Genomic DNA, 26,906 nt, shown 5'->3' on the forward strand with positions numbered 1-26,906 from the left:
AAACTAAATTATAAAATTTAGTAAATAAGGCACTTACCGAAGAAGAAATACCTGATAATTTGAAGATTGCTATTATTTATTGAAAGTAAAATATAGTAAAAAGGTATATTCAGAATTTTTGAGTGCGCAATTTTCGTTTGCGAAATAATCCGGTCACCGTTGCCTTGTATGAAAAAGGTGTTTCACAAAACATTCTGTCTAAACAACAGAGATTCAGAGAAAAACATTCTACAAAGACTGTATTAAAAGTAATGATAAATGATTGGTTGTTGGCCAAGAACACAAACAAAATTATAATGTTAAAAAAAATCAAGATTATTCTTATAAGTGAAATGGTTTTAATAATTTAATAATTATTTAAAAACAGAATAAATTTTTTTAAAAGAAATGATGCTTTGCTTGTACTTAATCTGCAAAACAGTTTTCTCACGGTAGTGCTCATTTTAACAAAGGTCCCATATTTTTTTTTCTTAGACGTTTAAAACCCGTCTCTTTAAATCAGAACATCAGGGTTTATGATTTAGATTCAGATTCTAACGCCTGTAAATTTGGCTTAAAGCTTTTCGACCATTTGGGGATTTTTTCCATCTGTTGAGTGATCAAATCAATGAACCAGACAATTATAACATTAATTTCACCTTAAAATATTATATTTATTACGCGTTAAAATCAAGATTTTATATGCGTATTTTTTAAAGGTGAAATTATTTACTTTAATGGTACGCTATTATGCCAACAATAAATGCTAAAATATGTTATATATTTTAAGATGCATTTTTAATACACGTGTACTATAAATTTTATTTTTCACATAAATTCAGGTAGGAAACGTGTTTTCTGCTGTTGTCGTTCGTTTCATTCCTGCGGACGTTGAACTTGTCGCTGATGGCGGTTCAACTCCTTACTACCTTTCGAATCAAGGATGAAAGTTTTAAAGGTTTTCTTTTCGATCGTGTCAGCGTTTCTTTTCCTAATTACTAATTTTTGCCGTAGACTCGATCTTCAATAATAATCATCGGGTCACGAGTTTGACCGTTTCAACAAAAGGAAGCAAAAAATCGCGAACAAAAACGGGTTTATACCAAAGCGGATTACAGTTCCTGTCAAGAGACAGGCAAAACGCATTACGCTGTGAAATACTTTAATCCGTTCTCGACGATTTTGCGGCTATTATCGTAAACATATTCATATTTATATATATATATCTGGAATACGACGATGGGGAAAAAAGAGAATAAAAATATATTACGGTCATCCGACCAGAGCGGCGTCAGCGGTTAACAATCCCTCTTTTCAGAAGTTATTATTACATAACGAAAAGCTTCATGTAGTCATGCATATATATACATATAAATATATTTTTCTTTTTTCTCTCATTCGAATAGGAAAAGGCGAATAGATCGCGTGACGGCGCAAAGGCATTGTGTATGAAAAATATTTCATACACAAGCAATTTCGGTAACGATATCATATAAATATATTATACGTAATAATTGTTACGGTATTTATTCGCTCTGCCGACAAAACGATATGCAAAACTTTTATTTATGGTATGTCCAGGTAGACATTATTTCCCAAAAAAAGTTAAACGAATTGGATTGTGAAAAAATCTTTCTTCATCGTTACTTTTTTGAATAGTTTATATAATTTTTTAAATTTAAATGCCTTTGTGTAACTAAAAGGTTTATATATTTAATAAAATAATGTAATAATATTAATTATTAAATTTCTTTCTCAAACTATTTATCAATCAATGATCTACATAGATATTGACAATTGATAGAACATTTTCGCGTAAAGAGCTGAAAAAGATTAACTCCGGAGCTCCACCGATACTCGACCTAATATATACAGTTCATCTCTCAAAGATTGGTTCAGCAATAATGGCGACATTTGCGGACGATACTGCTGTGATAGCTTCTCATTAGGACACATTAAAAGCGTCAGAAAACCTCAAGAGTAACCTTAACGGAATTGATCAATGAATGAAAAATTGGAGAATGGAAGCAAATTCGACAAAATCAACACATGTACCGTTACCATTGAATAAAAAGACCTGGCCAAATACAGAAGACTAACATGGCGGAAACATATTTTTACTAAGAGGAAACGTCTCGGAATTCAGCTTCAGAAAATGCACTGGATGATGAGAAGAAGATTGCAGATAAAATTGGAAAGCAAGATACTAATATACAAATTGATAATCAAACCAGTATGGACATACTGGATTCAATATCGCCGAAGAATCAGACAACGATAATGAACAATGTCTTCAAAGGTTCTTCTTAATGATATAAATTCTAAACTAATTCTAACGTAAGCTTAAGAATTGTATGTCCGGATAACAGGAACTGCATAAAAAGTCATCGAATCAAGAAAATCATCACAAAGTGTAATCGCTGATTACCTTGTTAAAGGAAAAAAAATCAACACTTAAAGATAATGAAGATGACGCTATTCCAATTGTGAAAAACGGCAGCCGGTCAAAAGAGCGTGCGTCAAATGAGCGCCGTCATATAAGCGCTGCATTATAAGCGCTGCGTCATAAGAGCGTTTACCAAAGTAGCGCTATCACAAAATAGCGTACGTCAAATGCGCAGAGAGTCGTATGAGCGCTTAAAAAAAAAGAGCACGTCATAAGAGCGCAAAAACAACTTGATATATATCAAGTAATGAATATTTTAGGAATTATGTATACAAAATATAAGTAATTGTGAGAAATTTACTAAGAATTAAAATTCACGAGATATAGGCGGTAAAATTAGTATTTTATGTGCCAGAGCGCAATGACGATTAAAATGATTAGACAATAAAAATATTATTATTTATTAATTTTTACGTACATACGAAAGTATAGCTCCCCATCCCCATACATGCGATATATGCATATCAGTGTCGTGCGATAACTTTGAAACAGGGTATGCGGTTAGGGGGGATAGGAACAAAAACTATATTTTTAAATTTATTACCATTTAGGTGAAACTAGTAAAATAGAGGGAATGGGAATAAACACTATTTTTAAATTTATTACAATTTAAGTGAAGCTCGTAAAAAGTACGAATGCTCTCAACCTCGCATATGCGCTACTATACAATTAAAAAAATTTAGTAAAGAAAATCGTATCGATGATTTCTTCAGTGCTCAATTTAATGTAAATGTTGAATTAAATAATAAGAAAGTTACTGCAAACAGATATATTATTTCCAAATTAATTGACGTGATTTGCTTTTTATCTAAACAAGAACTTTCTTTTCGGGGACACTCTGAAAATAATAATACCGTAAATGAAGGCAACTATGTTGAATTATTGTATTTTCTAAGCGAATCAGACACATTATTAAAAAAAGTGAGAATAGATTGTCAGCTCTTGCACTAATATCAATTGAAAAAAAAACATTTAGACAAATTAAAGAAAGACAATATACTGATTATATAATGCGGTTATTGCTGACTTTTGTAAGAAGGAGCGTCGAATAAAATTAATAATATGTTTATAAAATAAAGAAAATAAATTTCAAAATATAGTTTTGTTCAGCCCCCCCTAACCCCCATATTATCAATATGTAATAAAAGTATATATTTTTCACTATTTTCAACGAAAGAACGTCATTTGAAAATGTCGTAAATTTGGCACATAGAAATTAGATTTAAATAATATAAAACTTGAAATCATCGACATTATACTTTTAGAAGGTCAACAAGTCAACAACAAAGGTGACATTCGTGTCACTCTCGCATTAAAATAAATTGAACGAGAGATACATATTTAAAAATAAACAAACAACTTGCATTAAAATAATTCGAATTAGAGATAAATATTTTAAAACTAGACAAATGCAATCTGAGGTGAATGACATTTGTTATTTTTAATGAAGCATAACCTTGAATTGTCTGGATGCATCTAGAAATATTTAAAAAAAATACCAGTAGCTATGCGACCACGGCCGTAAACGGCCGAATAAATTCTTTTGTTAAATTTTTCTCGAATAAGTGTTCTCGTTCATATTTTTTTATAATAATATCCGTTTCGATGTTTTTAATTATAAAGTGATAGTGTAATTTAGTGTATGTGTTAGAATTAAGCAATGTATAATTCAAATTAGTGTTTAATTTGTTACTATGCAAGGCAACCGACGCGATGCGACGCGTCCCTTCCCCCGCCGGCCTCGCGGGGAAGGGACGCCGCGCCGATTGACGCCGAAAGCGCGATATTAACAATTCTAGGCATCATGCGGTTGACAAGGTAATGTCTTTGGAATTTTCTGTGTCATATAGTTAACCCTTTGTGCTAGTAACTCAACAACGTATTCCAAGCGTCGCACTCAAAACTTTCAATGCATTTATTGGCTTTGTGTTCGAGCTAATTTTGCCAATTTCAATTTATTAATGGTAAAAAAGCTTCTGGTAGATACAGTTAAGTAATATTAAATTCTAAACTTATGCAAATAAGTCAATAATCTTAAATTTACGAGTCTCAGCTTATTGTAAAATTTTTCATCGGAATATGGCCGAATCGAGCTGTGTTAAGACCGCATAACGCTTACTTGACAGTTTTTAAGTTATTAATTATTCCTCTTAAACTGATTTTTTCCTTCAAAGGTATCTATATTTTTATGAAATGGGATTATATGCTCTAATTGTGCATAATTGTTACTTAATATTGTATGACTGTTATGAAATAAAAGGATTAGAAAAAAGCTATTTCGCTCGCACTATTAAAATGAGCGATTGACAACTATCGATCTGGGTATCGACATTTTTAGCGGCAACTCAAATAATAATATTAGTCTTTTCGAGCTAGTAAATTACTAAGAATTAGTAATCTGTGTTTTAAATTAATTATAAATACATATATTGATTTATTTTTAGAAATTATCCATATAATTACGAATGACGATATAATAATGGATGTTTAAGAAAGTGACAATGAATTTGATATTAACTGTGTGATTATTACTGTGATAGTGATAGTAGTAGGAATTATATCTAACTACTGAGGGGTGTATACCTGCCCTATTATACGCATTCATTGAAAGTCGAGTCGATAAATAATAATATTTTATTAATAATTTAAAAAAAATATTTATAATCTAATTAATAATATTAATATTTGTTAATTTAATGAAACATTATAAAACATACGTAATGATAAATTTTAAATCTGTAATATAAGTATATCGTACGTATGGGAATGGGGAGCCATACTTTCGTATGTACGTAATAATTAATAAATAATAATGTTTTCATTGACAAATCATTTTAATCGTTAATACGCTCTGGCACATAAAATATTAATTTTACCGCCTATGTTTCGTGCATTTTTATTCCTTGTAAATTTTTCACAATTTACCTATATTTTGTATACCTCATTCCTAAAATATATATTATTTAATTTTCTTCAAGTATTTTTGCGCTCTTATGATGTGCTTTCTTTTGTCAAACGCTCATATGACTGTCTGCGCATTTGACGCGCGCTATTTTGTTACAGCGCTACTTTCGTAAGCGCTTTTATGACGCAGCGCTTATAATGCAGCGCTCTTTTGACACACGCTCATTTGTCCGCGCTTTGTCTTTACCATTGTCTTTAACTTGTAGGTATAGGTGTATACAGGCCTGCCGAGAGAGGGCAAATTCCTTGAGGGTCCCAACGCTGGAAAAAATAATAGCAAGAATATATTTATAAAAAAAGTAAAAACCAACTAAACAACAGTTGTTTGAGATAAACCTATATACTGATGTATTTCAGGTAAAGTTCTCTTAGCCCTTTTTATACATATTATACAATATGTAAAAGGTGAAGAACATTGCCTTCAAAAGCACCCATTTTCTAGGTAGTACTTTCACAATAAACATTAATATTCAAAGGAATAGATTGTAGTTTTTTGACGCGGCTTGATTTGTGTTAAAATTTGTTTGCAAATATTTGTTGACTTGATTGCTTTTTGAACGTTTAAAAAGTATTAGACATGAGAGAAAATATGTAACGAATGTAATTAGTAGCAGTAAATTTTATGTATTCGATCTTAAAATTCAGAAAAAGCAAAGAAATAACGAATAATCAACAACAGCACCAGCTGAATTATATAAATTTAAAATTTTTATAGATTATCGGTAATTTAACAACTAGATTTAATGCAGTAAAATAAATAAATAATACATTCAGTTTCATTGGTTATTCCTAAAATAAAAATTAGAAAAAACAGTTTCGAATCTATCCCGAAAATATATTTTAAAATATGTTATTTCAGTAAAATCATATCGGAATAGATTTTCTTATACTGCATCATGTGAAACGCATCTACTGCATAAAAATAGACTTCAATCTATTTTTTTTAGAGATTCGTTGCATTATTACAAATCTTCGGCTGCTTCAATTCAAATATTTTCTCTATACATAAAGTAAATATAGATTTTGATTATGCTACCAAAAGCATCGATTAACTGGTGAACCGGTTCGGAAACCCTGGACAGTAACCTACCGCGATCGATGCTCTCGCTATTTATTCATACAATAATATAAACATTTTGTTTTGCGCGAGTGGTCGAATCCGGTTGTTCCGAATGTCAGAGCTGTCGTCCGAAACTGACCGAAAACAATCAAAACCTTTCCGGCTCGGCATCAGTAAATTTCCTAACCCTATTATTTTTGGAGCGTCGCGGCGGAAATTAATTTGTATACAAATGGCGATGCTGGCTGAAGGATTTATCGAATCGTTCATTAAGGAAATTCGTTAAAGCAAACGAGACAGTTAAGTGTTGCGAAAGTCTGGAAGTGTCTGTCTGAGACAACCGAAAACTAGATTAAAAACGTTAACTCGAACGTTACGCTCAATTTTCTCTGAATCCTGGTCGCTTTTGCGATAGCCATTAATTTTTACGTGTATTGTAGAGCCATCTATATTTTTTTCAATATTATATACGTAGTTATGTTTTTTATTTAGTATACAAAAATTATTTTATTTATTACAATATTATGTGGTACGTTGTACCATTTTATATATATATTTATGGAATTGCAAATAAATCCTTTTGGTTTATTATATTTTACATTAAGTTGTTTTTATATAAAACATGATAAAGTAACTTTATGAAACTTCCGACTTTTAGTTAAGAATTCCAAGAATGGAACAAAAGGATAGCATACTATTCGTCAAGCCTGAAACGCTTTTTTAATAAGTTTAATCATTTTTATGCTACATTTTCTAAGCAAATAGCACAATAGGTTTCAGTTTAAGAGTTGAAAATGCATATAGATATATGTAAATAGTAATATGATTATTTTTCTATAGTTTATTGCAAACGTTGTACGTGGATTTTGTATCATAAAACTGTTTCACTAAGCTTTATAGACTAGTCAATATTTAAGATGTTTCAAGCGTTGCATCACGTTTTCTAATCACGCCGACACATTGTAAAGTGGTGTTTTCGATTCCTATTGATAGAACCGGTGATGTGAAACGTGCTATACTTTTCCAAGCGACAGAAATCTACTCACACGGGACTTATCTTTGTGGCGCATCGATGTACATCCAGTGATCCGTATAGTGTAATAAACTAGTTCAATTGTATCACCTATTTCCTGGTTTGATAACAAACTCTATTGTGCTCTTGATGCATTAAGCAGATTAGTGATTAAAATTTATACACCAAAAAGTCGGTTTGAAAAAATACTTCATTATGAATAAAAAAAACATCGTGTTCTGGTGAAAAAACACGACTTTTAAAACATTTTGGGGTCGCCTTTTCTTTTTTCTCTTATTATTTCTTAATTCCTTACAAGGACGAGATCTACGGGGAGGGATAATTACACCCTCTTTGTGTCCGCCCTCGTTGTAAGATAAGCGAACTGTGATCTAAGCACATATATACTATAGAAAACATATCAAGGCAAATTTTATTATAGATTGATGTAATATATTTGATTATTTTTTATTGAGGTATGAATTTAAGAATCAAATGTCAAAAGCAATAAATTTTAATTAGAATCATTTATCGTCACCTTCGAGTCATACCACCCAAAGACACTCGTATCATTATATTAAGATGTTTATCACCAATCGCCAATGGACGGCGATCGTAAGACAAGGCGATCAATTGCGCTTTCGTCGTATATAATAATGGCCATATTTAATTCTTCCAGGAAATTGTCATTATCGTTTTTTTTTTTATATCATGTTTCGATATAACATTACCAATGTTCGCAAATTACCAATAATGTGAATGCAGGAAGGAAACTGTCAGAACCTTTATAAATCTACTTACGTTGTAACATTAAATGCTTGAATAATTTAACTATGATATTGAGTTAAATTTTTTACATGTAAACTGTGATACATATCATGTATCAAATTAATTTAGGGCTGTAGAAAATAATTACGAATTTGAAATAATATAAGGAAATGTTTGGTGTTTTAACAATTTTAGTTATATATGCAATTAAAAATGTTTTTCGAATATTCTGTTAAAGATAAAATATTATAAAAATTTATTATTATAAAATAGTGAGTTTTAAATACATTTAATATGTATTATATACATATAACATTCAATTCAAATTGTTTTTAAGAATTTTGTCTATAGAAAGTGTTATTAAAATTTGATTTTATTGAAAATATATTGATACACTAGAAACTATTTTTTCTTTATTGTATTAATGGTGCAAAATTGTTTGTTTTTTACGTTATTTGCAATATTGTGGATGTCATAATTCGATATCTTTTATCATGTCAATGTTATATTCCAATTTGGCTTCATTCTTAAATTAGTCAGCTGTTAATTAGACCGAATCAACGGACCCTCGAGGTCGGTCGATGAGAAGACTACTCTCGTCGATCGACCAATTTTTGTAGAAACGTTTTTGTCAATTTTTTACGTCTATACTTCCCTGGTATTTATAAGTAGTTACATGTTGTTGTTATACATGATTGATATGAGACTGGCGTACGAGGTTCCGCCGGTCGTTGTGCCGTTGTGGTCGTCAGAGGAAAGTAAAGTGTTGCTCTCGCAGCCGCCACGTTAGTGATGCTTGAATACCGCCTAGCTTGTGGTCAAATAAATCGACCTTCATAGAATTATTCAAAGCAATTATTATTATTTGCTTGATACTGAATACTCCACTATCCTTATTAACAAAAGCTTCACATTGCGATAATAATAATCTATTGTTGAATTAATCTCGTGTTTATTAAAATAACAAGCAATCGACAATAAAAAACATTCTTTATTTAATGTACAGTTTAAAAGATTATGATAAAAAATATTTGGGGAAAAACAATGAAATTAAAAAAAAATGGGATAATACGTCTTAGATTCATTGTTGATGTAAAACTTTTTTCATATCAAATTCTCACAGCTCCTAAGTATATTTTCCTGAGGGTCCCAAATCATTATTTTAAATATTCCACCACCATGCATATTTCACCGGATTTCTTTCGGTTGTTAAGGGATATATTTCTACGCCTTCGCCCGGTAGAACTTTCTGCATTATTGAGATGGATCTAAAGGTTCGGATTTTGTCCGACCTACCTAGGATCCGTCTCGAAAGATAAAAATAAAAACATACACTAGATATACCGAGCTCCTGATTTATCCGGTCACAGGTGTCCGACACTGTCTTTTTATCCTCTCTGCGCTGCCTGTCGGGTGTATATAATTTATGGGCGTTCGATTCTGGATAGGGTCTCGTCGATTGATATGATCCGTCTTTCGTGGGCGTTGATTATTCATGAAATGCGGGAATGACCGAGGAAAAAAATACTTTAGATATGCAGATGGTTATCTAATTCGGCGTCGGAGTCTCTAACATTTTTCCCTGTCTGAATAAATTATTAGTTGTTAGCAATGTGAAAATGTCGCCGAGCAAATGTACTCATTAGGTCAAATACGGATTACAATCTACGATGACAACTGGGATGACATCACCGTCTTGGCGAATTCTTTGCTCGTTATTAATGGCAAAACCATCGTGGAACTTTCTTGAGTTTGCATGTTCAATAGGTTGTCGTTGTGAGAAAATATAATAGCTGCTATTAAAATATCAAATATAAATGAATTGCATGATTTAAATTAATAGTACATTACACAATATTTTGCCACAAAAATATGTACGAACATGCCATGAGTTGTAGTGCATATAGATGCATCGTTTAAAGCATTTATAAAATCTTTCTGCCGAATATTATTTGGAGATTAGTTTTGATTACTGAAGTGTCTTAAAATATTTTACCTGTGCAATGTCTGATACTATATGTGATGTTTTCCATGCATTTATGGTGTACTTCACTACATTGCACACTAAGTTCATCGAAAAAAAATAGTGCTCTCTTTTTCGATTAAATATCACTATTGTATATCAACATTACTAATGCTGCTAATATCACTATTGTATATCAACATTACTAAAGATTTCTGATGGTTGAGGACATACCAGAACTTAGTTGATGTTAGTTGACTTTGGACTAATAAATAACAATATTATTGTATATTCGCGGGTGTCTTACAGTCTAAAAATAGGCATGCTGGATCAAAACTCGTACGAATGGCGTTGATCTTACAAACAACTAATATAATATCATAGTTTGAATTCAAATTGTCTTTGATTGCTTGACACCTACTTTTTGACTAAATGATTTAAGTAAAAACACAAATGACACATGTTGTATTAATCCTGAATACTGGTTGGTACCAAAAATAAAAAAGCCTTTCGCTAAATGCGGATTATATTGAGTAATTTATTTATGTAACGTGTATACGTGTTTACTTTACCTACTTCGTGCTCACATATAGCAGAAATGACTTATTTTTGTTCGTCACACAATCCATAAACTGGCATGAGCTTATTCAATTGTATTATACATTTATTGCACATATTATATGACAGTAATTTGACGATATTTCGTCGATGGTGAGACGAAACATAAAGTTCTTTATCGGTGTAAAGAAGCACCGCACACATGGCGAAATGTTACGACCTTTGCGTCTAAAGACAATAAGACAATAAACTCATTTTTCATTTGCAGTTATTCTTATCACAAATTTTAGCTACGCTCTTCTCTTTGTCTGAATTATTGTGTAAGGTTATGTAATTTCGCATAATTGGATGCGACAATTCTTATCGTGCTTTTAAGCGTCGAAACGTTAACGTATTGTTTTATTTTAACGGTTCACCCTCGTTGAACCTTTGAGTTTTCGTTTATTTACGATCCACTTCAAATTCAAAGTTTATTCTTGTAAGAGTACGTGCATTTTAATATTGAAAAACTCGCGTAAAAAATAACATATAGTATATATTATAGGAAACGATCCAGCTTATTTATAAGGATAATTAGTTTTATAAGATTAAAGTTAATTTTCAAGTCTGTCGATGGTTGCGATACTTTTCATTGAAAAGTTGGAGTTTCTTAACTTCCTTCTTGTTTCAAAATGACGGCTATTAAAAACGTTAAAAAATCGTAACTTTGTTAAAAAAATCCTGGAGAAAAAAGTATAAAAGAGGTCAGAAACGTTTGAAAATAAAATAGAAATTAAAAAATAAACGTTTTTTTTGTCATTTATGCGGTTTTTTGAAGACATGATAACTTTAAAGTAATAATATTTTATTCTTATGTATTTTTCTTGTGTATTTATTATTTTTTGTTTTAAAAATAAGCACATATGACTCACAAGTCAAGAGGACTTATATTCATAACTTTTATTTATCACGGTCAGATCTTTTTATTACCTGTTCACCTTATAAGGACACGCGTTCATACTAATACCGATAAAGCGATATCATTGTGTGCTTTGTTTATTTAATTGCCTAAAGTTTTTACAATAATAAAACTAACGTCTGAAAACTGCATCACCTGCAACTTGCTACGTGGCGAAAAAGATTTTTTCTAAATTCCAGGAGTTATTATAGTCTCGCATACTATTATTTTAAGAGTTGCTTTTGGTAAATTATAAGGGATTGTAAGTGTTTATTTTAATATTTAAGCACAAGTCTTTTTTTTATTGTGCTATTCTTTCACAATGTGCTTTAATCGATTTTTAAATTTCATTTATTTAATATTACCAAACCGGTGCATAGTATAAAATTAAATAAATTATTGTTTTTTTATCCCGATAAATTGAGGATGTGAGATGTATAGTCTAAAACAGTTAAAAGTAAACATATTTCCCCCCGTGCAATTTAACTTGAAATGTGGCAATGAGTTTATCGTACAATACACAACAGGTTCAATACCCCTGACATCCTATATGGTGAGCAAGTAAACCTTATTTGTCGAGAGTGATATAATCACGTTGTCAATGCGGAGTTTTGCATATAAATGGCGACCGTAAAAACGCGCGTGCATACTATCTACCTCAGTAAAAATACAGCTATACAAAATGGGTAAAAAATATTTTTAGAGAAAAAAATTAACGATAAACTTGGTAAAAAACACGCGAAATAGCCGAGTAAAATTTTAATTTGATCCGATGACACGCGTCGGCCTTTTAAAAAGTTGACGTAACTGATCGTTTATCATCTCGCCGCGATCATCCGAGATTAGACCGATAAAATACTTATCGCCGGTATAAAAAGACGATGTCTTTTCGGTACCAATCCGTCATCTGATACCTTAAAATTGAGAGACGATAAATAATACAGTGAAATCGAACGACCTCCCATGAGCGCATATATGTATGGCGAACAAACAAGATGATAACGATTAAAAGTATCCGAGTATAACGTTACTGATGTATATTCAGTTTAGCCTACACTAATTCGTAGATTGATTATGCGATAAACGATTGAAAATATTGAATTTGTGGGGTCCATTTTTATATATTCATATTTAGGTTTTATTGAGGCTAAAACTTGGGGGCACTCTTGCGTGACGGACACATTTTTTTGGGCGACTTTGGCGGGCTCGCACGGACTGAGCGTGCCTTGTGCACCGTCCACTCACTGTAATAATATGTAAACCATTATATTAATCTCAATAAAAATAATACTGCAGCGGCCAGATCTGTGTCTAATTGCCACCTGTCACCTCCTGTCGCCAAAGATTCAATAATACACTTTTAAATTGTTATTTAATAAACTACCAATTTTATTAGGAAACATGTATGACATGCAATGTTATTTTATCAACAATATAACGATACTTCTGTCTACTTTTTTTCTAAATATGATACTAATTAATAATATTTAGAAAATGGGTATCTCAATTCGCTTAATTTAGCGATAGTACATTGTGAATTTTTATCAAATCGTGTTGTGTCATTTTGTGCTGCGTGAGAATCTCGATTCAGATTTATTTAATTATCGTGAATACACTAATTTTTAATTGCACTTTTAGCAGGTGCGCGCGTAGACGAAGGGTCGATTGATATGGGAAAATGTCTTGTAAGATGATTAGCAATATAATATTTCGAAGACAGTGTTTGTTAATCGTTGGTATTCACAATTTATATATAATACTTTTTTGCTATTATATATGCTTTAATTTGTATTATCTATCAGCTAATATGCAATAATAAATAAAAATATTTGCTCAAATTGCCTTTTGATTAAAAAAAAGTTGGCTCCTTCAAATGAAACAAACTAGTATTCAAGTTGTCTGCTTTGACTTTTCGTTTCATTTTACATTTTATGGTCTTTCATAGTGTGGCTGATCACTGACTTAGAAACGTCTTTGATACGCCTGAATTAATTTTTGCTGCTGTTTTGAGAAACATCACGTTTGCCAAGAACTGAACAAATCGATTCGCGCTCTTTGCTAGTGTTTTTTCTTCGTTGAATCTCGTAACGAATCTAGTGTCGAATATAAATTGCTTATTAAATCTCTATCAAGTCTTCACTACTACATATACATTTTATGCATTTGTAAAAATATTTATAATGAAAGTAGAATTTTAGCTGAAGGCGTTAAATTATATTATTTAACTTAATTATGTTTTTTATATTCTAGTCTAGATTATCCGTTTATAGAAATGCGTTGGTCAATATTTATCCTTTACTGAAACACATTATACATAGCGGTGCTCGAGCTTTAAAATCGCACAACTCAACACTAATAATCCTTCACTCAAACGATCGTAGTGTGAGATAAGCTGGATTTAAGTATTACTACTGAGCTAGTACGTGACTAAAAATATAAATATTTTTTATACGGATATTGAATTATACAATCGTTATTGTATTTAAAAACAGTTTCAACTCGCATTTTGTAATTATATTCGTGTAAAATATTGTCAAAAACAATATTCCACGATGAAGTTTTAAATAGTTATTTTAGATCTTAATTTTAATTTTTTAATTAAAATTATTTGATAAACGAAATCTAATTTGCAGACTGAACAAATTTTGGCTCGGTTTAAAAGCTATTATAAAATATGTTATTTCTATTTAATTACAAAATCCTTTGAAAAGTGTTTCAAATATATCAAATTTACATTACATAAATATCTTGATTAATTCTTAAAAAAACAGAAGAGTTCTGAAAATCTGATAAAAGTGTATACAATATGTTTTTATATATTGTGTGCAATATATAGTTAAAGTCAAAGAAGAAGCAATAAAATTTATGGTATACTTGAAAACTTTTCGTAGAAACGTAAATAACGCGGTTATATTAAATTGATAAAAGTATACTTTGTAATATATAGAATATGTTAAAAAGCTATTTAAATATAATTAAGTATAATCAAATTTTTGTAATGAAAATATTGACCTCAACGATGCTTTATATTTTTGCTTAATTTATGAATGAATTAAAGTTGTTTTTTTATGTTTTGGTTGATCTATGGGTCACAGTTTTTAATAGAAAAACTTTGTAATATGTAATTATTAATTACCGATTGAATTTTATGATACGCCGGACGTAAGTACATTTTTATGTTGTAGTATTATTTTATTTTGCTTTTCTTAGAGGTTTACCATATAATTTGATGTATCGCAACATCGAAGATTTACCATGTTAATAAATCACATTAGATGCTCTATTGTTTCATCGACAAAATAACAAAAGAGATGTTGTATCGTGGAATTTGTTGCATCACCTGGTCCGGAGCGGTCAAGAGTTGTCGAGATGAGCAGAACTAACGTGTGATGATTGATGTACAGTACGCTCAGGAATGTCGACACAGAATTGTCTATTAGGCTTCAAAGAAATGTTTTCTTATGGCTGCTTGTTTGTAGAAAAATATTTCTATTATTTTAGTGTTCTCTTTCGAGTGACGTTTTCTATTCATTCATAGTGATATTATATCATACAAATACGAGAAATAGCTTAAAAATTATGTATGATGAACCAGTAGTTAGCAAACTACTAATATATTAGGAGTTATGTTAACTATGTAGTTTAACGCATTCTTTCATTTAAAATGTTCTCCACCTAGTTCTACATCTTCTAACTATTTTCATTTGAGTATATTAAACTTATAGTGGATAATTTAACTCACGTGTAGTTAACTTGTTCTTGCAATGTTTTTTTTATATACATGTATTAAAAAAAATTGCTTTCTTAAAATAAATTTTCAATTCAAAGATTGTGAGTTAAAAATTGATATTATAGTAGTCACCGAAACTTATCTATTATTAAGCTTAGTTAATTTGTTGATGTGTTCCAATCTATAAACATTAGAAATTAATATATTTAACAGGAATAAAAAACAGGTTTTGTATGCATTGACAATGCTGAAAAATAGCTTAAAAGGTGAAGATGATACCACATAGCTGTGATTAAAAAATTGAATCCTGAGCCAAAATTGCAAAATACCAGCAACATTAATTGTATGTAATGGTATGTTTATAAAATTAATTTAATTATTGAATTAACGTTGTATAAAATATATATCTTCATCATAATGGCATGATGAAAAAGCGAGATATATAAATATTCTTAAGGACAATAGTTAGCTGTAGTAGTTCCATATGCAAGTGCAATTATTTTTTTAGCTGCCAAGAATATATTAATCAATTTATAATTGCGATTTGTGCCATATTTAATTTAATATTCGAAATATATTTGCGATTCCTGCCATATTTAATTAAATTTATATGTATAAATCAAATGCCAAATTACGCTTAAAATTTATTGTTTAAAAATATCAGTCAATTTATCCAGTTAAAATTATTTCACAACATTGAATATTGTATCCATAAACTGTTAAAAAAACTTTCGTTGATTTTTTCTATTCACTTTGCTTTTTCTGAGGAATTTTCACAGCTTTATATGTTAAAGTTAAAAGGTTTTTCCGTCGACTTTTCGAACTGAAAGCTTGAACTAGGTTATAAGTTGCTTGATCAAATAATAACCTATGTTTGAATTCGAAAAATATAAAACGTATCATTTGAATAGTTTTATTATATGAATAATACAAACACAATAAAAACGTGAAGTATACGTAGGAAAAACTGGGTGAACGTAAGCAGGGACTAAATTAGAAAAGTTTCTGCGGTGTTTTACGAGTTCGCTGCGCATATGGTAAACTTTGATGCAATAACAATTTTGGGTGCATAATTAGGTTTAAAAAAATTTGTGATCGGACTGCTTTCATGGGAATGTTTTTAACATGTGTTATGATACTAACTTGTTCATACACGATCATGAATTAAATATTTTTTAATGAGTGAAAAGTAAATTGTAACATAAACTTTTCAGTAAAAATATATTAAATATTTATTAAAATGCTGCTTAAAAATTAATATATTTTAATGATGCATTCGATAAGGTTTAACGATAAAATATAAAAGTCATAAATTTTTCCGAAATCTCAAGTTAAGATTTCGTTAAGTTTAGTGATGTTATAAAAAATGATAATAAAGTGTGAATTTTTCCAACTTTATTAAATTAAAAAAAAAAATTATATACAGTATTTTTATTATTTAAATTTCATGCGTAAAAAATAAATACCATATACAATAATTAATACATTTAAGAGTAATTTACTTATTCGTATCATTACTCACTTTACGACCGCCGATTTATATCGATGATAATATTTATTGCCTTATTACTGTATACGCATTATATAGGATCTAACTTTATTACTTTATCGTCCGTGTTTTATTGCACGTTTATTGGCCACGGTTTATCTATAATCTATATTACTCACATTTTTTGTGCACATACCAGTTTTATACGGCTGAGCCTAATAATAATCGGTTATATAGAAGCCGAAGAATAAAATATATATAACATACAATCTATTACAGCGATAACGCGATGATAATCCTGGTGTTTGTAATGGTCAAGTTAAGCGATCATTATAATTTATGGTGTTGTGGTTGTAGGAATTTTATTTTTATTATAGTAAACAATATATTAAAAATATTTGATAAATTATAATGATTCATTTAATGCTCAGACAGGTCAGTTCTATTTGATTTAATTACATTGTTGTTATTATAAACATATTTAGTTTATAAGTTTATTATAAACAAAGACCGTAACCATATTTTAATTATAATGCAAATCAATACTTTGCAGATTTTTTTTATTATTTATCATACACGTATAATATAATATTAATATCTACAGCCTACGTATATTGATAATTCTATGGATATTTATGGTATGCAAGGTTCCGAATTAAATTTTATTTATGAATATTAATGTATGCACATCTGCTTCAATCCAACCATTGATATACGATCACCAGTTTATGCATATTTATAAACGCATACGTAGGTATTGTAGGTAAATTACGTAGTCAAAGTAGAACTTGTCGTTTCCTGTCTCTTCCATTAGTTCTCATAAACCTAAACCAAATGTGGTGTTCCGAATTGTGTATACAAGGGCGCATGAATGCGGCACGACGAGCACTTGCTAAACATGCTTCCTAAAAATACATTTGAGCATGCACACATGTCCAAAATAGCACGAATACCTAATGAAGAAGTAGACATAAAAAAGATGAAAAGAAATATCTTCGCTATGCGTTTTCTCGTTCGTTGGTTCAACTTTTTTTTATATCGCGGTCACATCGTAAATTATACGAAATTATCGTTTGCATAAAATGCATCGTTATTGTTTTAATACTTGCCGCAAATTACTCGTATTTGATACCAGATGTTCTATATATATTTTATGCTCCACTACAACGTTCTTACGGTTCAGAAATAATGCACAGTGTTTTTATAATAACATAACATATCATAATCGAATACATATTTGTAGTGCAAATTATATTTTTTATTGTACTGTCTGTAAAAGCAAAACTTGGACGAAATATATGTTGTGGTAAATCGGTAGCATGCTGTATTTATAATATGTAAAATGTTTATAAAAATTATATATTTAGTATCTAGGGCTGTAAAACTTACTGACCAATCACAATTATAACTTCTTAAAACGGCGAAATAGGTATTAATAATATAGCCTTTAGAAAGTGACATTCGCTTGGTGGGCATTGTCCAAGGTCGTATTATTTTGCAACGGGAATCTGGTGGATCCGGTGATTTAATATACCCATGACCGTTTCGCAACAAAGAAATATTTTCTCAATGACGGATAATATTTACTGTAAGAACAAAACTTGTGTTATTTATGTGATTTTTTTCTGGTCGTAACGAAGGCTGTGTGGTCCCAATCTTTTACGCTATTGTCTTGTTTTTTTGTTGATGGATGATCATTTTGGTCACGGTAAATTAACGCTAGTTTTGAGACAAAGACCCTTTCAAACGTGGGCATTTGTGTATTATATATTTATTTTGCTGCATTACATCCAGATGCTAGATTGTCGATAATACAATATATAAAAACATTAAATTTATATAATTCATCTGGTACTGTTGTTTATTTTTCGTTATTTCTTTGCCCTTCCTTAGGTATTCGATCTGAAAATTCAGATAAAATACCTGAATTTACTGTTACTAATTTACATTCGCTTAATATTTACTCTCATGTCTAATATTTTTAAGCGTTTAAAAAGCAATAAAGTCAATAATTTGCAAACAAATTTTAACATAAAGTGAGCTGCGTCAAAAAACTACAATCTGTCCCTTTGAATAATAATCTTTATTGGGAAAGTACTACCTAGAAAGTAGGTGCTTTTGAAGGCAATGTTCCGCTCCTTTTATTTATTGTATAGTATATATAAAAAAGGGCTAAAGGAACTTATACCTGAAATACATCAGTATATAGGTACATCTCAAACAACTGTAGTTTAGTGCAGATTTATTATTTGAGGTCGGTTTTTACTTTTTTTATACATATATTCTTGTAATGTATGTATTAAAAAAAGTAAAAACCCTTTTCAGAGTCGGAAATTTGCCCCTTTTCTCCTCCCTTTCGGCATATATGTACATATCCTATGATCATCTCACATAATTAAAATAAATTTCCTCAGTGAAATATGATTCAATTTACACTTAATTTATTTTTATAATTGACTGGAAAATATTTTTTTTCTTTTATTATCGTATTCTAAGCACAGATACACGATAAAAACTAACTGCCTCGAAGCAAATTTGTGTTTTAACTAGCATCTTATAGTCTCAGCGTAGGAATCTTATCGTTTTTATTTTTATTTGCAAAGTTTCACAGACATTATACAAGCATCGTCGGTCGCATCTTCATTAAGAACACGCCACTTTTACCCTCTTACCCTTCCGATATCAGGGGCTGTTAAAGCCTGTTTGCATTCTTTGAACGCAGCGTTTCACCCGGAAGCTGCGCGGGACCGTTTTAGACGTTTGATTATCATAGTGCCGCAGTTAGTACAAACGGCAGACGTTAAATGTATGTATATATATGTAGATAGATATATAGATCCATGTTGTTCAGCATCATGAGCTCATCCGGATGCTACACGCCGGTCCCCTATATGTCGTAGGTAATTCGGTTCGTGATTGGGTTGGAGAAGACTAATTTAAATTTATTTTCCTTTGTGCGTCGTCTCCGATTTTGCAACTCTGTCGTCAGAACTGTACGCTGTGTATATATTGTATTGCAGGATAAAAATTAATTAGCACCTCATCTGAGGCGGAATAAGCCGTGACGGTTACCGTCCCGGAATAATTCGACGGGACGGATGCGTGACATTGTCCCGACGGTAGAAATTTGTCAGTTTTTGTTCTATTCCCGTTCGTCGTCCTTAATAATTTATTTTAAAATGAATTGGTCGGAAATGCGTCTGTGCTTATATATATACAGGTTGGCAAAAAGTGAGAAATATTTAAATTGTCATTTTATAGTATCACTGGAAATGCTATAGAAGAAACATCATACACATGAAAATAATAACAATTTATCTACAGCCTCCATATATATATATATAGACTTCAAACTCATACAACATTTACGTAGCGCTAGTTGCTGATGCCGAGCCTTCGAATATTTTTTAACACTATCCATGTAGTTATTCTGATCTAGGCTTAATGTTAACCACTTTGCAGTCCTTGAGTCATCCACGCGCGAGAGATGTTCGGCTCACTTTGGGGCATTGTATTTTTATATTGTCAGTTTCAGGCTCACAATATATATGTATCTTAGTCGCCAAATATTACTCTACCAAATTTAAAACATTCGAAAAAACTGTTTTTAATTCGGCGGGTACATTTTACCGAAGTGGTTTACCATTGAAAAATGTTTTCACTTAAAGACAGATGATCACCGTGCTTCCCGATAAATAATTTCACAACCAGTGCATTTATAACTATCTCCTTATTTTTAAAATATTTATGTAAGATTTAGTGCATCGTCTTTTTATCGCTGTTCAACTCATATACTATTATTTTAAGTCATTCGGCGATCTTTTGCTATTAAATTTGTATCTCAAGAGATCGATGAAAGCTTAATTCTAGTCTGTGTCTTCGCGTATATTTTTGAAACGATTAATCAATCTTTAATCACCAAAATGTTTATTACAAAGTCGACTTATAATTGAGTCGTAAGTCGCGAGGTTATTACCATGGCACTAGTTTATGCAAATCATTTTAATGTAGCCATTCTATGTATTTGTTTTTTACTTTTAATTAAGCTTACTAATTTATTAAAAATCAATTATACTATGTAAGATTTCATGGCACTAATTACCAGTTGAATAACCAATTAAATATAAATGAGTTATATCTTAAGTTAAATTTAACATAACTAAAAAGTTTAATCTTTATAAAACAATGTATGTATGTATTATATATAAATTAAAACAGTACTTTCAAATGAATTGGGTTATGCATATTTAAAAAAAATATTTTATTCTTATAAGCAATTTAATATTACGAAGCAGCAGTGTTAAATAAAACATAACGCATTAGTACTCAGTTGTTTTAAATTAAAATAGCGCTTACCTTCTAATTGTATTTGCACTGAGTGCAAAAGGGTTAAGCAAATACCATTAGGAAGTTTAATTTAATTTTAAAACATATACGTTCGAATGTTTTTTTATGTTCTTCTAATTGAAGTTCTATACTATACTTAACAATTATAGTTTGTATGTCTCATTAAATATTATTTTTTTATTGAACGTTTTTAAAACAATATAATATAATATACATAAATAATTATTTTAATATTTTTATGATAAAGTAATTTAAACAATTATGCAATAAATGCGTAAGAGGTATTGTTCTTACGGTCGGTGCGTCAATTTAACTTTAAGTTTTTAAAACTGCTCTGCTTTGTATTTGCCGATGCACGTTGTTAGATTTGCATGTGATCGTTGTGAATCTGCAGGTGAATCACAAAAAAAGTAAACAAAAAATCCTACTAAAGCCTTAAAAATTAGTTTAAATTGTTTTTAATACTATGTTCATTTAAAAAAAAAACAAATTTAATTTAAAAGTAAAATTTGTTAACGTTTTACGATTGATATTTAAATTGAAGTTTTATTGTTTATTATTATTATATAAAATAAGTAAATAACTCTTAAAGTAAATGAAGTTTGGTTCCACGTAGTGCTGAAAGTATAGAAAGCTTTTTGCGAAGCTTTTTCATCCCTTTAATTAAACTATCGATTCTTTGTTCGCGAAACAATATCATACACTTATGTTTATGGATCAAGCGTATAATAATAATGTATTGACGTAGGTTTGACAATGAGACTTTTTGCAAGCTACCCAAACTTATCGATATTAACAAAGCTCGCCCTTTCACATTTAGGTTTATTGCGGATTAGGCTTACATACATAGGTAGAATTTATGATATAGCCATGCAAAAATAGTATAATCGGATAAAATGTATATTTTAGGTCGCGTTCTCGATAAAGCAATAGATTTTCTTCGCGTGTAAGCTTTGGCAAACTGACGGCAGATGTTTCCTGCGTTATTATCTATAAATCTCCAGTTGTTCATCCCATAAGCCGCCAAAAGTGGCTTAAGTGAGGGATGAAACCCTCGCAACATGGGTGTTTTTGATATTTTTGGTATACAGCAATGACGACGTCGACGGCGTGTAGCTGTGTTGAAAATTAAGTATCTTGTGGGCTCAGCCGGATCAGTGTCTTGGCTCTTTAGCCCCGAATTAGTCCGGGGCTAACATGTGAGTGAATACTTGCAAGTTCGCCGAAATTCATTATTGCCAGACGAATAAAGTTACTTAACTTTTGTGTCCGCTCGCGAGCCAAGTGACCGCCCACGTACGGAGCGTCGAGTGACCCTACAGAGAGCAATGAATTGTGAGGTCGCATCTTGACCTCGATACCTTCGCTATAATTCCTATCAATTGAATCGTATAATTTTAAACTGTACTGCTATTTTCGTTTAAATTTATATCATTTTTATAAATAGAAGTCTGCCTAATTCTTGCCGTAAAGAATTTTGTCAAGCAAATTTGAATCATTTTGTAGTGGTTATTATTTGATGCAAGATAAAGTATCTAGTTTAAAATTCATATTGTGCAATGATTTGAGTCAAATTCCCATAAATTTATATAGTTGTGTTCATGTCCTCTTTCCGTGTTTGGATCCTAAGAATCTAGTCGTCTCCGAAACGGATTGAATTCTGGATTCCTGACGTTGAGCTGAATCAGGGTTGACGTGAATAGGGAAGCGGTTGCTTTCTCGACCTTTTCCATCTGTCGTTGATCAGTGGCTCTACTTATTTTTACTTAGTATGATATCAGAGTGTAAGTTGTAGATCTTGGTTGAAGTTTTTATAAATCTCGAAGTTATAGATTTTGTGTTTTTTATCTATTTTTATATACATGACTAGTCTAAGGAAACTTAGTGCTTACGATGATCTGGGTGTGATCGTTTGAACAGGGTGTAAGCTTTCATCTAGATGAGTTTGTTATAACCGTTAAATATTTTAAATAATTCGTGAGTCAGCAATGTCGCACATGTATGATAAAAAACAATCGTAGAAAGTCTCGATTGGCTATTATGATCCTAATCATTTGAAATTTTTGGCTGGTAAATTTACGCCGGTCGGCATGCAAAAGACACCGTCAGATTATAAACTGATGGATGTGTTTATCACGTTTCGTTCTCACGGCCGGTGCGTCAAATCCACTAGAGTATGTTTTAACTACTCGGCTTTGTAATTGCTGATGCAGGTGTCGTTGTAGACTTGTAAGTAGTTCATTAAACAATTTAAAAAAATCCATGAAAACATTAAAAAATAAAATGAAATATTTTAAAAAATTTAAACATTTTTTTTATAAAACATGTCTTGGTCATGTCATGTTTTTATTATATAATTTTTGCGCATCTACAGTTTTTTCATTTTACCAGATTTTTTGAGATCCATCTTAATTCAATGATAAGGCGATTTTTTCAGGTAGTCTCAGGTAGAGTTAGACTATCGATTGAAGCAATAAAAGATAAAAAATAATGGTAATTACTAGTTTTAAAAAAAACTTTAATTATATAGTTGATATTGAGGTTACGATTAGCATCTCTTTTTTCTTGAGAAATAAGGTATTGATCCGAATTTTTTGAGAATTCTCGAGAAATTTTGACATATGATATAAAACATATATCTAATATACGGTATGAATTTATATTTTTACTGTATATATTTTTGTATATGGAAAATCATTTTACTAATTTCATTAAAATAATATAGTTTAATGCTCATTCATGCAAATCATAGTTTAGTTAATAATTAAAATATAAACGTACAAAGAATAATGATACATTAATTAAAACATACGAGTACAAAGTTATTACATTAATAATTTATTTTACATTCTTGTATGAGATAATATTATAATTCTGACGAACATATTAAATGAACATGCCCACTTCACATCACATTATATTTTCCCTCGTGTTTTACAAAATATGAGAAAATCGTATGGTATGGTATATATAGCATTTACATAAACATTAACAGCCGGCAAAGCAAACCGAAGATTTAAAAGTCATTGATCCTTAGATCAAATCGAATTCTAGCGTAGGTCATAAAACTTGTATCGTCAAACAATATTTTCGGAGAATTAATCAGAAATCCCTGTCTCTTTTCTTACTACCTGCTCTAAATGCAGGAGTAAAACCATTGCAGCGGTAATAAAGCATTTAAATATATTAAATATTTTTTCATCCAACATTTAAATTTTTCGAAATATAAGAAATCGTCATTTTGCAATTTTCTGGATAAATAATACTCGAGAAGTAACAATACTACAGTAAGAATTCTACCAGTATATTAAGGCGAGAGACGTTATAACATACGAAGCCTGTGTAACAACATTTTTAATCGCCACGTTAAATATATAGACTTTTAGAAATCCAAATACATATGATGTGAGAGGTATTGTGTTGGGGACGACAGACTGTATTTTTTTTATTGTTTTTGTTACGGATTTTTAAATATAAATTAGGGCTTATTAAACCATATACCGTGAAATATTTCGGTCATTAATTCTTGAAACAACAAGCCGCGTTACTAACGAAGGTTTTTTTGTTTATTTTCAGGTGAATACCTACACATTAAATCATCGCGCTGCATTTGCGCCACTGAAACGGGGACAATGGCGCTGAAGAGCCTGAAAGTAAATCACACGGAAGAATAAATTTCATAGTTTAGGTTTTCGCGTGTGGGAATTCGTGCGGTGTGTATATCGTATTCGTTTCTGCGCCATCGCGAGCCAAAGACACATTCGGAAAAGCGGCGAAATTGTATATAATCAGGTACGATTTGAATAAGGGGTTGAATATTTGCCGCCTGTGTTACGTGTCCATAATAAAGTTGGAACAAAAAAGCAGAACCGTGAATTTGATCTCATTATGTATTTTTTGAATCTACGAACGTTTCCTGTTCCGGTTTTAGAATTGTTGCTTAGTTTATTTCCTAAGAAAACTACATTATATTATGATGCGTGCTATTAATACTTGGAATTGTTGGGTTGGCCTCATAATTTATTTATATATAGATTCTGTGAACAAACATCGTGAAAACAACATTAGGCAAAATGTAAATTTATGAGGGGATTTATTAACACATAAATTATTCCATCAAAATGGAAATCATTGTTTGCTTTATATAATTTCTTGTATCAAAATATCACCGCAAACATTTCTTATTAAACGTATACAATAAACATTTATTATTTACAACATACATATATTCAAAAATTATGTTTTTATGGACTGATCAAAATGATTTATTTAATATTTTTTAAAAATATGAGCAGCTTACTAAGTAGTTCATATTGTATTACTTAACCTATTCTGAGTTATGTTACTTCTACTTCTATTTAATGTCTCGTTTATATGGCTGCTTTTGAGTATATTTAAGTTTTGAAAACAACTTGTTCTGTACTATAATGTTATTATCTATTATTTCTGAAGCCCACGTGCCACTTATAACGATTGTAAAACTCCATAAAATAAAATGGAATTTGACAATCGGATTGGGATACTGGTACGAAATGCCCTCTGCATAAAATAATTAATCCCTACATGGTGACTGCTCAGCTGGATCAGATCTGACAATCTAAGTGGAAGATGCTGTTTTTCTCTGAACGAAACTGTCATTTGTGTCGGTTCAGCGTAAGCTCTACTGGATGCGAGTTCTGATCCGTATTACCGTATATTTCAAATCGCAAGAAAAGTAGTCCAAATGTTGGTTGAAAAGCGAAAAAAAAAATTTTCTATTACAGTGCTGACACATAATGTTTTATATATGTGTTTATTATGTTTAATAGTGTTTTATCATCGCTCCGATGAGTATTTCGCATACGGAAATTAATAACTTTAAATATTTGTTGACGACCTTAAAGTGCTTCAGGGTATTCGCACAAATTCGGATTCACTCTTTTTACACAAAAACCTAGAGTCGCTGTTGAGGTAGTTGATCATTTCAGCATCGCCAAGTATCACGTTGTAACATATTTCAAATCCTCTCGCCAAGCTGATTTTTTTTACAGTTTAGGTGGAGGTGTGTTAAACAGAAATATTTCCGTTGATGACTCAGGAGTGATGATTGATCAAGGATGGAAATTTTCTATGCACAAAAGGCGTCGAGAATGCTCGGTTTTGGTATGAGAAGCACGAGTTACTTCAATAATTTATTACTAATTCGCGTTCTGTACGATACGGTAGTTCGCACCGTTCTCAAATATAGCTTTATTGTCTGGAATCCTAAGAATGCGAAGTGCTCCTTGTTATTGCAGAGAATTTAAAGAAAAAATCTGAGATATCAGAGATATACGGGTCGTATCCGTATTTGTATCTTAATGCTTTTTTTCTAGGAGCGTTAGGATAAAATTAATTGCATTCTCGGCGTAGCGTTTATTCAATGAAGCAATTTTTAAAGTTGCTAAGGAGCGGTGTCAACAATCCGTCAATGCTCAGTGATTTTCGACGGTAAGCTCTGAAGAGTCGCGATCGCGTCCCTTATTCTGGACCATTGATTCAATAGATAGCGGAATAGGATTGCTTATTGGAGGAAATGTATAATATATTTATCGAGAATTTTTAAGCACATTCGTTATAGTTTGAGATTATAAATGAAAATTCTAGTACGTGGTAATAAATTATAATTTGCTAG

At 30.8% G+C, this 26,906-nt stretch overlaps 1 protein-coding gene across 5 annotated transcripts in view; it reads left to right on the plus strand.

The window, feature by feature from the left end:
* The window catches only part of LOC148227490 (fat-like cadherin-related tumor suppressor homolog), a 415,262-nt gene that overhangs the window by 113,620 nt on the left and 274,736 nt on the right, over positions 1-26,906 (plus strand). The window lies entirely within an intron of this gene.

The sequence above is a fragment of the Plectrocnemia conspersa genome, unplaced genomic scaffold, assembly GCF_051122295.1.
Source record: "Plectrocnemia conspersa isolate PC_06_02 unplaced genomic scaffold, ASM5112229v1 ptg000013l, whole genome shotgun sequence".
Lineage (NCBI taxonomy): Eukaryota > Metazoa > Arthropoda > Insecta > Trichoptera > Polycentropodidae > Plectrocnemia > Plectrocnemia conspersa.